This window comes from Pseudophryne corroboree, chromosome 3 (assembly GCF_028390025.1).
Source record: "Pseudophryne corroboree isolate aPseCor3 chromosome 3, aPseCor3.hap2, whole genome shotgun sequence".
NCBI lineage: Eukaryota > Metazoa > Chordata > Amphibia > Anura > Myobatrachidae > Pseudophryne > Pseudophryne corroboree.
The window spans coordinates 441,392,852-441,406,618 of record NC_086446.1 but is presented as its reverse complement, the minus strand read 5'-3'; the positions used below and the strand labels follow the sequence as shown (position 1 = coordinate 441,406,618).

The following is a 13,767-nucleotide window of genomic DNA, read 5'->3' as shown; positions in this document are numbered from 1 at the left end:
ATACACTAAAGTACATGAGTAAGTGTAAAATTAGGCATCTGTGGAGCATTGGTGGTTCAGTGGTAGAATTCTCGCCTGCCACGCATGAGGCCCGGAATCGATTCCCGGCCAATGCAGTCCTGAGTTTTTGCTGATATGGCAGTGTATTTTGTGAAAGTGAGGAAAGCCATTTGCGCTGTGATGGTGCAAGTTGACAGTGTTCCACATACAATGGTACAGGAAAAGAAATAACATCCGCCCAACATGGGGCTCGAACCCACGAGTCTGAGATTAAGGGTCTCATGCTCTACCGACTGAGCTAGCCGGGCTTGGTTGAGAATGTATGGAGGTGATGGCAAGGCAAGGCATCCTGACACTCCTGCTTTGTTTCATACACTAAAGTACACGAGTAAGTGTAAAATTAAGTTTCTGTGGAGCATTGGTGGTTCAGTGGTAGAATTCTCGCCTGCCACGCGGGAGGCCCGGGTTTGATTCCCGGCCAATGCAGTCCTGAGCTTTTGCTGATATGGCAGTGCATTTTGTGAAAGTGAGGACAGCCATTTGCGCTGTGGTGGTGCAAGTTGACAGTGTTCCACATACAATCGTACTGGAAAAGAAAAAAAACATCCGCCCAATGTGGGGCTCGAACCCACGACGCTGAGATTAAGAGTCTCATGCTTTACCGACTGAGTTAGCAATGCTTGGTAACCGAGGAGTTGTGGTGATGGCAAGGCAAGGCATCCTGACTCTCCTGCTTTGTTTTGTACACTAAAGTACATGAGTAAGTCTAAAATTAAGCATCTGTGGATCATCGGTGGTTCAGTGGTAGAAATCTAGCCGGCCACGTGGGAGGCCGGGTTCAATTCCCGGTCAATACATTCCTGAGTTTTTGCTGATAGGGCAGTTCTTTTTGTGAAAGTGAGGACAGCCATTTGCGCTGTGGTGATGCAAGTATATACTGTTCCACATACAATGGTACAGGAAGAGAAAAAAACAACTGCCCAACATGGAGCTCAAATACATGACTCTAAGATTAATAGTCTTATGCTCTAGCGACTGTGCTAGTCGGGCTTGGTTACGTAGGCTTGGAGGTGATGGCAAGGCAAGGAATCCTGACACTCCTGCTTTGTTTTATACACTAAAGTACATGAGTAAGTGTAAAATTAGGTATCTGTGGAGCATTGGTGGTTCAGTGGTAGAATTCTCGCCTGCCACGCGTGAGGCCCGGAATCGATTCCCGGCCAATGCAGTCCTGAGTTTTTGCTGATATGGCAGTGTATTTTGTGAAAGTGAGGACAGCCATTTGCGCTGTGGTGGTGCAAGTATACACTGTTCCACATACAATGGTACATGAAAAGAAAAAACATCCGCCCAACGTGGGGCTCGAACCCACGACCCTGAGATTAAGAGTCTCATGCTCTACCAACTGAGCTAGCCAGGCTTGGTTTAGAATGTATGGAGGTGATGGCAAGGCAAGGCATCCTGACACTCCTGCTTTGTTTCATACACTAAAGTACACGAGTACGTGTAAAATTAAGTATCTGTATAGCATTGGTGGTTTAGTGGTAGAATTCTCGCCTGCCACGCGGGAGGCCAGGGTTCGATTCCTGGTCAATGCAGTCCTGAGTTTTTGCTGATATGGCAGTGTATTTTGTGAAAGTGAGGACAGCCATTTGCGCTGTGGTGGTGCAAGTATACAGTTTTCCACATACAATGGTACAGGAAAAGAAAAAACATCCGCCCAACGTGGTGCTCTAACCCATGACCCTGAGATTAAGAGTCTCATGCTTTACCGACTGAGTTAGCAATGCTTGGTAACCGAGGAGTTGTGGTGATGGAAAGGGAAGGCATACTGACTCTCCTGCTTTGTTTTGTACACTAAAGTACATGAGTAAGTCTAAAAATAAGCATCTGTGGATCATTGGTGGTTCAGTGGTAGAAATCTAGCCGGCCACGTGGGAGGCCAGGTTCAATTCCTGGTCAATACATTCCTGAGTTTTTGCTGATAGGGCAGTGCATTTTGTGAAAGTGAGGACAGCCATTTGCGCTGTGGTGATGCAAGTATACACTGTTCCACATACAATGGTACAGGAAGAGAAAAAAACAACTGCCCAACATGGAGCTCAAATACATGACCCTAAGATTAATAGTCTTATGCTCTAGCGACTGTGCTAGTCGGGCTTGGTTACGTAGGCTTGGAGGTGATGGCAAGGCAAGGCATCCTGACACTCCTGCTTTGTTTTATACACTAAAGTACATGAGTAAGTGTAAAATTAGGCATCTGTGGAGCATTGGTGGTTCAGTGGTAGAATTCTCGCCTGCCACGCGTGAGGCCCGGAATCGATTCCCGGCCAATGCAGTCCTGAGTTTTTGCTGATATGGCAGTGCATTTTGTGAAAGTGAGGACAGCCATTTGCGCTGTGGTGGTGCAAGTTGACAGTGTTCCACATACAATGGTACAGGAAAAGAAAAAAAACATCCGCCCAATGTGGGGCTCGAACCCACGACCCTGAGATTAAGAGTCTCATGCTTTACCGACTGAGTTAGCAATGCTTGGTAACCGAGGAGTTGTGGTGATGGAAAGGGAAGGCATCCTGACTCTCCTGCTTTGTTTTGTACACTAAAGTACATGAGAAAGTTTAAAAATAAGCATCTGTGGATCATTGGTGGTTCAGTGGTAGAAATCTAGCCGGCCACGTGGGAGGCCGGGTTCAATTCCCGGTCAATACATTCCTGAGATTTTGCTGATAGGGCAGTGCATTTTGTGAAAGTGAGGACAGCCATTTGCGCTGTGGTGATGCAAGTATACACTGTTCCACATACAATGCTACAGGAAGAGAAAAAAACAACTGCCCAACATGGAGCTCAAATACATGACCCTAAGATTAATAGTCTTATGCTCTAGCGACTGTGCTAGTCGGGCTTGGTTACGTAGGCTTGGAGGTGATGGCAAGGCAAGGCATCCTGACACTCCTGCTTTGTTTTATACACTAAAGTACATGAGTAAGTGTAAAATTAGGCATCTGTGGAGCATTGGTGGTTCAGTGGTAGAATTCTCGCCTGCCACGCGTGAGGCCCGGAATCGATTCCAGGCCAATGCAGTCCTGAGTTTTTGCTGATATGGCAGTGTATTTTGTGAAAGTGAGGACAGCCATTTGCGCTGTGGTGGTGCAAGTATACAGTGTTCCACATACAATGGTACTGGAAAAGAAAAAACATCCACCCAACGTGGGGCTCGAACCCACGACCCTGAGATTAAGAGTCTCATGCTCTACCGACTGAGCTAGCCAGGCTTGGTTTAGAATGTATGGAGGTGATGGCAAGGCAAGGCATCCTGACACTCCTGCTTTGTTTTATACACTAAAGTACATGAGTAAGTGTAAAATAATGCATCTGTGGAGCATTGGTGGTTCAGTGGTAGAATTCTTGCCTGCCACGCGGGAGGCCCGGGTTCGATTCCCGGCCAATGCAGTCCTGAGTATTTGCTGATATGGCAGTGCATTTTGTGAAAGTGAGGACAGCCATTTGCGTTGTGGTGGTGCAAGTTGACAGTGTTCCACATACAATGGTACAGGAAAAGAAAAAAAACTTCCACCCAATGTGGGGCTCGAACCCACGACCCTGAGATTAAGAGTCTCATGCTTTACCGACTGAGTTAGCAATGCTTGGTAACCGAGGAGTTATGGTGATGGAAAGGGAAGGCATCCTGACTCTCCTGCTTTGTTTTGTACACTAAAGTACATGAGTAAGTCTAAAATTAAGCATCTGTGGATCATTGGTGGTTCAGTGGTAGAAATCTAGCCGGCCACGTGGGAGGCCGGGTTCAATTCCCGGTCAATACATTCCTGAGTTTTTGCTGATAGGGCAGTGCATTTTATGAAAGTGAGGACAGCCATTTGCGCTGTGGTGATGCAAGTATACACTGTTCCACATACAATGGTACAGGAAGAGAAAAAAACAACTGCCCAACATGGAGCTCAAATACATGACCCTAAGATTAATAGTCTTATGCTCTAGCGACTGTGATAGTCGGGCTTGGTTACGTAGGCTTGGAGGTGATGGCAAGGCAAGGCATCCTGACACTCCTGCTTTGTTTTATACACTAAAGTACATGAGTAAGTGTAAAATTAGGCATCTGTGGAGCATTGGTGGTTCAGTGGTAGAATTCTCGCCTGCCACGCGTGAGGCCCAGAATCGATTCCCGGCCAATGCAGTCCTGAGTTTTTGCTGATATGGCAGTGTATTTTGTGAAAGTGAGGACAGCCATTTGCGCTGTGGTGGTGCAAGTATACAGTGTTCCACATACAATGGTACAGGAAAAGAAAAAACATCCACCCAACGTGGGGCTCGAACCCACGACCCTGAGATTAAGAGTCTCATGCTCTACCGACTGAGCTAGCCAGGCTTGGTTGAGAATGTATGGAGGTGATGGCAAGGCAAGGCATCCTGACACTCCTGCTTTGTTTCATACACTAAAGTACACGAGTAAGTGTAAAATTAAATATCTGTGGAGCATTGGTGGTTCAGTGGTAGAATTCTTGCCTGCCACGCTGGAGGCCCGGGTTCGATTCCCGGCCAATGCAGTCCTGAGTTTTTGCTGATAGGGCAGTGCATTTTGTGAAAGTGAGGACAGCCATTTGCGCTGTGGTGGTGCAAGTATACAGTTTTCCACATACAATGGTACAGGAAAAGAAAAAACATCCGCCCAACGTGGTGCTCTAACCCATGACCCTGAGATTAAGAGTCTCATGCTTTACCGACTGAGTTAGCAATGCTTGGTAACCGAGGAGTTGTGGTGATGGAAAGGGAAGGCATCCTGACTCTCCTGCTTTGTTTTGTACACTAAAGTACATGAGTAAGTCTAAAAATAAGCATCTGTGGATCATTGGTGGTTCAGTGGTAGAAATCTAGCCGGCCACGTGGGAGGCCAGGTTCAATTCCTGGTCAATACATTCCTGAGTTTTTGCTGATAGGGCAGTGCATTTTGTGAAAGTGAGGACAGCCATTTGCGCTGTGGTGATGCAAGTATACACTGTTCCACATACAATGGTACAGGAAGAGAAAAAAACAACTGCCCAACATGGAGCTCAAATACATGACCCTAAGATTAATAGTCTTATGCTCTAGCGACTGTGCTAGTCGGGCTTGGTTACGTAGGCTTGGAGGTGATGGCAAGGCAAGGAATCCTGACACTCCTGCTTTGTTTTATACACTAAAGTACATGAGTAAGTGTAAAATTAGGTATCTGTGGAGCATTGGTGGTTCAGTGGTAGAATTCTCGCCTGCCACGCGTGAGGCCCGGAATCGATTCCCGGCCAATGCAGTCCTGAGTTTTTGCTGATATGGCAGTGTATTTTGTGAAAGTGAGGACAGCCATTTGCGCTGTGGTGGTGCAAGTATACACTGTTCCACATACAATGGTACATGAAAAGAAAAAACATCCGCCCAACGTGGGGCTCGAACCCACGACCCTGAGATTAAGAGTCTCATGCTCTACCAACTGAGCTAGCCAGGCTTGGTTTAGAATGTATGGAGGTGATGGCAAGGCAAGGCATCCTGACACTCCTGCTTTGTTTCATACACTAAAGTACACGAGTACGTGTAAAATTAAGTATCTGTATAGCATTGGTGGTTTAGTGGTAGAATTCTCGCCTGCCACGCGGGAGGCCAGGGTTCGATTCCTGGTCAATGCAGTCCTGAGTTTTTGCTGATATGGCAGTGTATTTTGTGAAAGTGAGGACAGCCATTTGCGCTGTGGTGGTGCAAGTATACAGTTTTCCACATACAATGGTACAGGAAAAGAAAAAACATCCGCCCAACGTGGTGCTCTAACCCATGACCCTGAGATTAAGAGTCTCATGCTTTACCGACTGAGTTAGCAATGCTTGGTAACCGAGGAGTTGTGGTGATGGAAAGGGAAGGCATCCTGACTCTCCTGCTTTGTTTTGTACACTAAAGTACATGAGTAAGTCTAAAAAATAAGCATCTGTGGATCATTGGTGGTTCAGTGGTAGAAATCTAGCCGGCCACGTGGGAGGCCAGGTTCAATTCCTGGTCAATACATTCCTGAGTTTTTGCTGATAGGGCAGTGCATTTTGTGAAAGTGAGGACAGCCATTTGCGCTGTGGTGATGCAAGTATACACTGTTCCACATACAATGGTACAGGAAGAGAAAAAAACAACTGCCCAACATGGAGCTCAAATACATGACCCTAAGATTAATAGTCTTATGCTCTAGCGACTGTGCTAGTCGGGCTTGGTTACGTAGGCTTGGAGGTGATGGCAAGGCAAGGCATCCTGACACTCCTGCTTTGTTTTATACACTAAAGTACATGAGTAAGTGTAAAATTAGGCATCTGTGGAGCATTGGTGGTTCAGTGGTAGAATTCTCGCCTGCCACGCGTGAGGCCCGGAATCGATTCCAGGCCAATGCAGTCCTGAGTTTTTGCTGATATGGCAGTGTATTTTGTGAAAGTGAGGACAGCCATTTGCGCTGTGGTGGTGCAAGTATACAGTGTTCCACATACAATGGTACTGGAAAAGAAAAAACATCCACCCAACGTGGGGCTCGAACCCACGACCCTGAGATTAAGAGTCTCATGCTCTACCGACTGAGCTAGCCAGGCTTGGTTTAGAATGTATGGAGGTGATGGCAAGGCAAGGCATCCTGACACTCCTGCTTTGTTTTATACACTAAAGTACATGAGTAAGTGTAAAATAATGCATCTGTGGAGCATTGGTGGTTCAGTGGTAGAATTCTTGCCTGCCACGCGGGAGGCCCGGGTTCGATTCCCGGCCAATGCAGTCCTGAGTATTTGCTGATATGGCAGTGCATTTTGTGAAAGTGAGGACAGCCATTTGCGTTGTGGTGGTGCAAGTTGACAGTGTTCCACATACAATGGTACAGGAAAAGAAAAAAAACTTCCACCCAATGTGGGGCTCGAACCCACGACCCTGAGATTAAGAGTCTCATGCTTTACCGACTGAGTTAGCAATGCTTGGTAACCGAGGAGTTATGGTGATGGAAAGGGAAGGCATCCTGACTCTCCTGCTTTGTTTTGTACACTAAAGTACATGAGTAAGTCTAAAATTAAGCATCTGTGGATCATTGGTGGTTCAGTGGTAGAAATCTAGCCGGCCACGTGGGAGGCCGGGTTCAATTCCCGGTCAATACATTCCTGAGTTTTTGCTGATAGGGCAGTGCATTTTATGAAAGTGAGGACAGCCATTTGCGCTGTGGTGATGCAAGTATACACTGTTCCACATACAATGGTACAGGAAGAGAAAAAAACAACTGCCCAACATGGAGCTCAAATACATGACCCTAAGATTAATAGTCTTATGCTCTAGCGACTGTGATAGTCGGGCTTGGTTACGTAGGCTTGGAGGTGATGGCAAGGCAAGGCATCCTGACACTCCTGCTTTGTTTTATACACTAAAGTACATGAGTAAGTGTAAAATTAGGCATCTGTGGAGCATTGGTGGTTCAGTGGTAGAATTCTCGCCTGCCACGCGTGAGGCCCAGAATCGATTCCCGGCCAATGCAGTCCTGAGTTTTTGCTGATATGGCAGTGTATTTTGTGAAAGTGAGGAGAGCCATTTGCGCTGTGGTGGTGCAAGTATACAGTGTTCCACATACAATGGTACAGGAAAAGAAAAAACATCCACCCAACGTGGGGCTCGAACCCACGACCCTGAGATTAAGAGTCTCATGCTCTACCGACTGAGCTAGCCAGGCTTGGTTGAGAATGTATGGAGGTGATGGCAAGGCAAGGCATCCTGACACTCCTGCTTTGTTTCATACACTAAAGTACACGAGTAAGTGTAAAATTAAATATCTGTGGAGCATTGGTGGTTCAGTGGTAGAATTCTTGCCTGCCACGCTGGAGGCCCGGGTTCGATTCCCGGCCAATGCAGTCCTGAGTTTTTGCTGATAGGGCAGTGCATTTTGTGAAAGTGAGGACAGCCATTTGCGCTGTGGTGGTGCAAGTATACAGTTTTCCACATACAATGGTACAGGAAAAGAAAAAACATCCGCCCAACGTGGTGCTCTAACCCATGACCCTGAGATTAAGAGTCTCATGCTTTACCGACTGAGTTAGCAATGCTTGGTAACCGAGGAGTTGTGGTGATGGAAAGGGAAGGCATCCTGACTCTCCTGCTTTGTTTTGTACACTAAAGTACATGAGTAAGTCTAAAAATAAGCATCTGTGGATCATTGGTGGTTCAGTGGTAGAAATCTAGCCGGCCACGTGGGAGGCCAGGTTCAATTCCTGGTCAATACATTCCTGAGTTTTTGCTGATAGGGCAGTGCATTTTGTGAAAGTGAGGACAGCCATTTGCGCTGTGGTGATGCAAGTATACACTGTTCCACATACAATGGTACAGGAAGAGAAAAAAACAACTGCCCAACATGGAGCTCAAATACATGACCCTAAGATTAATAGTCTTATGCTCTAGCGACTGTGCTAGTCGGGCTTGGTTACGTAGGCTTGGAGGTGATGGCAAGGCAAGGAATCCTGACACTCCTGCTTTGTTTTATACACTAAAGTACATGAGTAAGTGTAAAATTAGGTATCTGTGGAGCATTGGTGGTTCAGTGGTAGAATTCTCGCCTGCCACGCGTGAGGCCCGGAATCGATTCCCGGCCAATGCAGTCCTGAGTTTTTGCTGATATGGCAGTGTATTTTGTGAAAGTGAGGACAGCCATTTGCGCTGTGGTGGTGCAAGTATACACTGTTCCACATACAATGGTACATGAAAAGAAAAAACATCCGCCCAACGTGGGGCTCGAACCCACGACCCTGAGATTAAGAGTCTCATGCTCTACCAACTGAGCTAGCCAGGCTTGGTTTAGAATGTATGGAGGTGATGGCAAGGCAAGGCATCCTGACACTCCTGCTTTGTTTCATACACTAAAGTACACGAGTACGTGTAAAATTAAGTATCTGTATAGCATTGGTGGTTTAATGGTAGAATTCTCGCCTGCCACGCGGGAGGCCAGGGTTCGATTCCTGGTCAATGCAGTCCTGAGTTTTTGCTGATATGGCAGTGTATTTTGTGAAAGTGAGGACAGCCATTTGCGCTGTGGTGGTGCAAGTATACAGTTTTCCACATACAATGGTACAGGAAAAGAAAAAACATCCGCCCAACGTGGTGCTCTAACCCATGACCCTGAGATTAAGAGTCTCATGCTTTACCGACTGAGTTAGCAATGCTTGGTAACCGAGGAGTTGTGGTGATGGAAAGGGAAGGCATCCTGACTCTCCTGCTTTGTTTTGTACACTAAAGTACATGAGTAAGTCTAAAAATAAGCATCTGTGGATCATTGGTGGTTCAGTGGTAGAAATCTAGCCGGCCATGTGGGAGGCCAGGTTCAATTCCTGGTCAATACATTCCTGAGTTTTTGCTGATAGGGCAGTGCATTTTGTGAAAGTGAGGACAGCCATTTGCGCTGTGGTGATGCAAGTATACACTGTTCCACATACAATGGTACAGGAAGAGAAAAAAACAACTGCCCAACATGGAGCTCAAATACATGACCCTAAGATTAATAGTCTTATGCTCTAGCGACTGTGCTAGTCGGGCTTGGTTACGTAGGCTTGGAGGTGATGGCAAGGCAAGGCATCCTGACACTCCTGCTTTGTTTTATACACTAAAGTACATGAGTAAGTGTAAAATTAGGCATCTGTGGAGCATTGGTGGTTCAGTGGTAGAATTCTCGCCTGCCACGCGTGAGGCCCGGAATCGATTCCCGGCCAATGCAGTCCTGAGTTTTTGCTGATATGGCAGTGCATTTTGTGAAAGTGAGGACAGCCATTTGCGCTGTGGTGGTGCAAGTTGACAGTGTTCCACATACAATGGTACAGGAAAAGAAAAAAAACATCCGCCCAATGTGGGGCTCGAACCCACGACCCTGAGATTAAGAGTCTCATGCTTTACCGACTGAGTTAGCAATGCTTGGTAACCGAGGAGTTGTGGTGATGGAAAGGGAAGGCATCCTGACTCTCCTGCTTTGTTTTGTACACTAAAGTACATGAGAAAGTTTAAAAATAAGCATCTGTGGATCATTGGTGGTTCAGTGGTAGAAATCTAGCCGGCCACGTGGGAGGCCGGGTTCAATTCCCGGTCAATACATTCCTGAGATTTTGCTGATAGGGCAGTGCATTTTGTGAAAGTGAGGACAGCCATTTGCGCTGTGGTGATGCAAGTATACACTGTTCCACATACAATGCTACAGGAAGAGAAAAAAACAACTGCCCAACATGGAGCTCAAATACATGACCCTAAGATTAATAGTCTTATGCTCTAGCGACTGTGCTAGTCGGGCTTGGTTACGTAGGCTTGGAGGTGATGGCAAGGCAAGGCATCCTGACACTCCTGCTTTGTTTTATACACTAAAGTACATGAGTAAGTGTAAAATTAGGCATCTGTGGAGCATTGGTGGTTCAGTGGTAGAATTCTCGCCTGCCACGCGTGAGGCCCGGAATCGATTCCAGGCCAATGCAGTCCTGAGTTTTTGCTGATATGGCAGTGTATTTTGTGAAAGTGAGGACAGCCATTTGCGCTGTGGTGGTGCAAGTATACAGTGTTCCACATACAATGGTACTGGAAAAGAAAAAACATCCACCCAACGTGGGGCTCGAACCCACGACCCTGAGATTAAGAGTCTCATGCTCTACCGACTGAGCTAGCCAGGCTTGGTTTAGAATGTATGGAGGTGATGGCAAGGCAAGGCATCCTGACACTCCTGCTTTGTTTTATACACTAAAGTACATGAGTAAGTGTAAAATAATGCATCTGTGGAGCATTGGTGGTTCAGTGGTAGAATTCTTGCCTGCCACGCGGGAGGCCCGGGTTCGATTCCCGGCCAATGCAGTCCTGAGTATTTGCTGATATGGCAGTGCATTTTGTGAAAGTGAGGACAGCCATTTGCGTTGTGGTGGTGCAAGTTGACAGTGTTCCACATACAATGGTACATGAAAAGAAAAAAAACTTCCACCCAATGTGGGGCTCGAACCCACGACCCTGAGATTAAGAGTCTCATGCTTTACCGACTGAGTTAGCAATGCTTGGTAACCGAGGAGTTATGGTGATGGAAAGGGAAGGCATCCTGACTCTCCTGCTTTGTTTTGTACACTAAAGTACATGAGTAAGTCTAAAATTAAGCATCTGTGGATCATTGGTGGTTCAGTGGTAGAAATCTAGCCGGCCACGTGGGAGGCAGGGTTCAATTCCCGGTCAATACATTCCTGAGTTTTTGCTGATAGGGCAGTGCATTTTATGAAAGTGAGGACAGCCATTTGCGCTGTGGTGATGCAAGTATACACTGTTCCACATACAATGGTACAGGAAGAGAAAAAAACAACTGCCCAACATGGAGCTCAAATACATGACCCTAAGATTAATAGTCTTATGCTCTAGCGACTGTGATAGTCGGGCTTGGTTACGTAGGCTTGGAGGTGATGGCAAGGCAAGGCATCCAAACACTCCTGCTTTGTTTTATACACTAAAGTACATGAGTAAGTGTAAAATTAGGCATCTGTGGAGCATTGGTGGTTCAGTGGTAGAATTCTCGCCTGCCACGCGTGAGGCCCAGAATCGATTCCCGGCCAATGCAGTCCTGAGTTTTTGCTGATATGGCAGTGTATTTTGTGAAAGTGAGGACAGCCATTTGCGCTGTGGTGGTGCAAGTATACAGTGTTCCACATACAATGGTACAGGAAAAGAAAAAACATCCACCCAACGTGGGGCTCGAACCCACGACCCTGAGATTAAGAGTCTCATGCTCTACCGACTGAGCTAGCCAGGCTTGGTTGAGAATGTATGGAGGTGATGGCAAGGCAAGGCATCCTGACACTCCTGCTTTGTTTCATACACTAAAGTACACGAGTAAGTGTAAAATTAAATATCTGTGGAGCATTGGTGGTTCAGTGGTAGAATTCTTGCCTGCCACGCTGGAGGCCCGGGTTCGATTCCCGGCCAATGCAGTCCTGAGTTTTTGCTGATAGGGCAGTGCATTTTGTGAAAGTGAGGACAGCCATTTGCGCTGTGGTGGTGCAAGTATACAGTTTTCCACATACAATGGTACAGGAAAAGAAAAAACATCCGCCCAACGTGGTGCTCTAACCCATGACCCTGAGATTAAGAGTCTCATGCTTTACCGACTGAGTTAGCAATGCTTGGTAACCGAGGAGTTGTGGTGATGGAAAGGGAAGGCATCCTGACTCTCCTGCTTTGTTTTGTACACTAAAGTACATGAGTAAGTCTAAAAATAAGCATCTGTGGATCATTGGTGGTTCAGTGGTAGAAATCTAGCCGGCCACGTGGGAGGCCAGGTTCAATTCCTGGTCAATACATTCCTGAGTTTTTGCTGATAGGGCAGTGCATTTTGTGAAAGTGAGGACAGCCATTTGCGCTGTGGTGATGCAAGTATACACTGTTCCACATACAATGGTACAGGAAGAGAAAAAAACAACTGCCCAACATGGAGCTCAAATACATGACCCTAAGATTAATAGTCTTATGCTCTAGCGACTGTGCTAGTCGGGCTTGGTTACGTAGGCTTGGAGGTGATGGCAAGGCAAGGCATCCTGACACTCCTGCTTTGTTTTATACACTAAAGTACATGAGTAAGTGTAAAATTAGGCATCTGTGGAGCATTGGTGGTTCAGTGGTAGAATTCTCGCCTGCCACGCGTGAGGCCCGGAATCGATTCCCGGCCAATGCAGTCCTGAGTTTTTGCTGATATGGCAGTGCATTTTGTGAAAGTGAGGACAGCCATTTGCGCTGTGGTGGTGCAAGTTGACAGTGTTCCACATACAATGATACAGGAAAAGAAAAAAAACATCCGCCCAATGTGGGGCTCGAACCCACGACCCTGAGATTAAGAGTCTCATGCTTTACCGACTGAGTTAGCAATGCTTGGTAACCGAGGAGTTGTGGTGATGGAAAGGGAAGGCATCCTGACTCTCCTGCTTTGTTTTGTACACTAAAGTACATGAGAAAGTTTAAAAATAAGCATCTGTGGATCATTGGTGGTTCAGTGGTAGAAATCTAGCCGGCCACGTGGGAGGCCGGGTTCAATTCCCGGTCAATACATTCCTGAGATTTTGCTGATAGGGCAGTGCATTTTGTGAAAGTGAGGACAGCCATTTGCGCTGTGGTGATGCAAGTATACACTGTTCCACATACAATGCTACAGGAAGAGAAAAAAACAACTGCCCAACATGGAGCTCAAATACATGACCCTAAGATTAATAGTCTTATGCTCTAGCGACTGTGCTAGTCGGGCTTGGTTACGTAGGCTTGGAGGTGATGGCAAGGCAAGGCATCCTGACACTCCTGCTTTGTTTTATACACTAAAGTACATGAGTAAGTGTAAAATTAGGCATCTGTGGAGCATTGGTGGTTCAGTGGTAGAATTCTCGCCTGCCACGCGTGAGGCCCGGAATCGATTCCAGGCCAATGCAGTCCTGAGTTTTTGCTGATATGGCAGTGTATTTTGTGAAAGTGAGGACAGCCATTTGCGCTGTGGTGGTGCAAGTATACAGTGTTCCACATACAATGGTACTGGAAAAGAAAAAACATCCACCCAACGTGGGGCTCGAACCCACGACCCTGAGATTAAGAGTCTCATGCTCTACCGACTGAGCTAGCCAGGCTTGGTTTAGAATGTATGGAGGTGATGGCAAGGCAAGGCATCCTGACACTCCTGCTTTGTTTTATACACTAAAGTACATGAGTAAGTGTAAAATAATGCATCTGTGGAGCATTGGTGGTTCAGTG

At 46.5% G+C, this 13,767-nt stretch overlaps 18 non-coding genes across 18 annotated transcripts in view; 8 read left to right on the top strand and 10 right to left on the bottom strand.

The window, feature by feature from the left end:
* The first annotated feature begins 415 nt into the window (after positions 1 to 415).
* Positions 416 to 486, top strand: TRNAG-GCC (transfer RNA glycine (anticodon GCC)). The gene has a single exon. It is a non-coding gene; the product is annotated as a tRNA-Gly (tRNA).
* An 861-nt stretch (positions 487 to 1,347) lies between these two features.
* On the bottom strand, positions 1,348 to 1,420 carry TRNAK-CUU (transfer RNA lysine (anticodon CUU)). The gene has a single exon. It is a non-coding gene; the product is annotated as a tRNA-Lys (tRNA).
* Positions 1,421 to 3,199: 1,779 nt separating this feature from the next.
* Positions 3,200 to 3,272, bottom strand: TRNAK-CUU (transfer RNA lysine (anticodon CUU)). Its single transcript has one exon. It is a non-coding gene; the product is annotated as a tRNA-Lys (tRNA).
* A 107-nt stretch (positions 3,273 to 3,379) lies between these two features.
* Positions 3,380 to 3,450, top strand: TRNAG-GCC (transfer RNA glycine (anticodon GCC)). Its single transcript has one exon. It is a non-coding gene; the product is annotated as a tRNA-Gly (tRNA).
* Positions 3,451 to 4,311: 861 nt separating this feature from the next.
* On the bottom strand, positions 4,312 to 4,384 carry TRNAK-CUU (transfer RNA lysine (anticodon CUU)). Its single transcript has one exon. It is a non-coding gene; the product is annotated as a tRNA-Lys (tRNA).
* A 107-nt stretch (positions 4,385 to 4,491) lies between these two features.
* On the top strand, positions 4,492 to 4,562 carry TRNAG-GCC (transfer RNA glycine (anticodon GCC)). The gene has a single exon. It is a non-coding gene; the product is annotated as a tRNA-Gly (tRNA).
* An 859-nt stretch (positions 4,563 to 5,421) lies between these two features.
* On the bottom strand, positions 5,422 to 5,494 carry TRNAK-CUU (transfer RNA lysine (anticodon CUU)). Its single transcript has one exon. It is a non-coding gene; the product is annotated as a tRNA-Lys (tRNA).
* A 1,038-nt stretch (positions 5,495 to 6,532) lies between these two features.
* TRNAK-CUU (transfer RNA lysine (anticodon CUU)) lies at positions 6,533 to 6,605 on the bottom strand. Its single transcript has one exon. It is a non-coding gene; the product is annotated as a tRNA-Lys (tRNA).
* Positions 6,606 to 6,712: 107 nt separating this feature from the next.
* Positions 6,713 to 6,783, top strand: TRNAG-GCC (transfer RNA glycine (anticodon GCC)). Its single transcript has one exon. It is a non-coding gene; the product is annotated as a tRNA-Gly (tRNA).
* Positions 6,784 to 7,644: 861 nt separating this feature from the next.
* On the bottom strand, positions 7,645 to 7,717 carry TRNAK-CUU (transfer RNA lysine (anticodon CUU)). Its single transcript has one exon. It is a non-coding gene; the product is annotated as a tRNA-Lys (tRNA).
* A 107-nt stretch (positions 7,718 to 7,824) lies between these two features.
* On the top strand, positions 7,825 to 7,895 carry TRNAG-GCC (transfer RNA glycine (anticodon GCC)). The gene has a single exon. It is a non-coding gene; the product is annotated as a tRNA-Gly (tRNA).
* An 859-nt stretch (positions 7,896 to 8,754) lies between these two features.
* Positions 8,755 to 8,827, bottom strand: TRNAK-CUU (transfer RNA lysine (anticodon CUU)). Its single transcript has one exon. It is a non-coding gene; the product is annotated as a tRNA-Lys (tRNA).
* A 1,779-nt stretch (positions 8,828 to 10,606) lies between these two features.
* TRNAK-CUU (transfer RNA lysine (anticodon CUU)) lies at positions 10,607 to 10,679 on the bottom strand. The gene has a single exon. It is a non-coding gene; the product is annotated as a tRNA-Lys (tRNA).
* A 107-nt stretch (positions 10,680 to 10,786) lies between these two features.
* On the top strand, positions 10,787 to 10,857 carry TRNAG-GCC (transfer RNA glycine (anticodon GCC)). Its single transcript has one exon. It is a non-coding gene; the product is annotated as a tRNA-Gly (tRNA).
* Positions 10,858 to 11,718: 861 nt separating this feature from the next.
* Positions 11,719 to 11,791, bottom strand: TRNAK-CUU (transfer RNA lysine (anticodon CUU)). Its single transcript has one exon. It is a non-coding gene; the product is annotated as a tRNA-Lys (tRNA).
* A 107-nt stretch (positions 11,792 to 11,898) lies between these two features.
* On the top strand, positions 11,899 to 11,969 carry TRNAG-GCC (transfer RNA glycine (anticodon GCC)). Its single transcript has one exon. It is a non-coding gene; the product is annotated as a tRNA-Gly (tRNA).
* A 1,601-nt stretch (positions 11,970 to 13,570) lies between these two features.
* On the bottom strand, positions 13,571 to 13,643 carry TRNAK-CUU (transfer RNA lysine (anticodon CUU)). The gene has a single exon. It is a non-coding gene; the product is annotated as a tRNA-Lys (tRNA).
* A 107-nt stretch (positions 13,644 to 13,750) lies between these two features.
* TRNAG-GCC (transfer RNA glycine (anticodon GCC)) overlaps positions 13,751 to 13,767 on the top strand; it is a 71-nt gene continuing 54 nt past the window's right edge. Inside the window, exon 1 of the tRNA in view lies at positions 13,751 to 13,767. This exon is cut by the window's right edge and continues 54 nt beyond it. This is a non-coding gene — a tRNA (tRNA-Gly).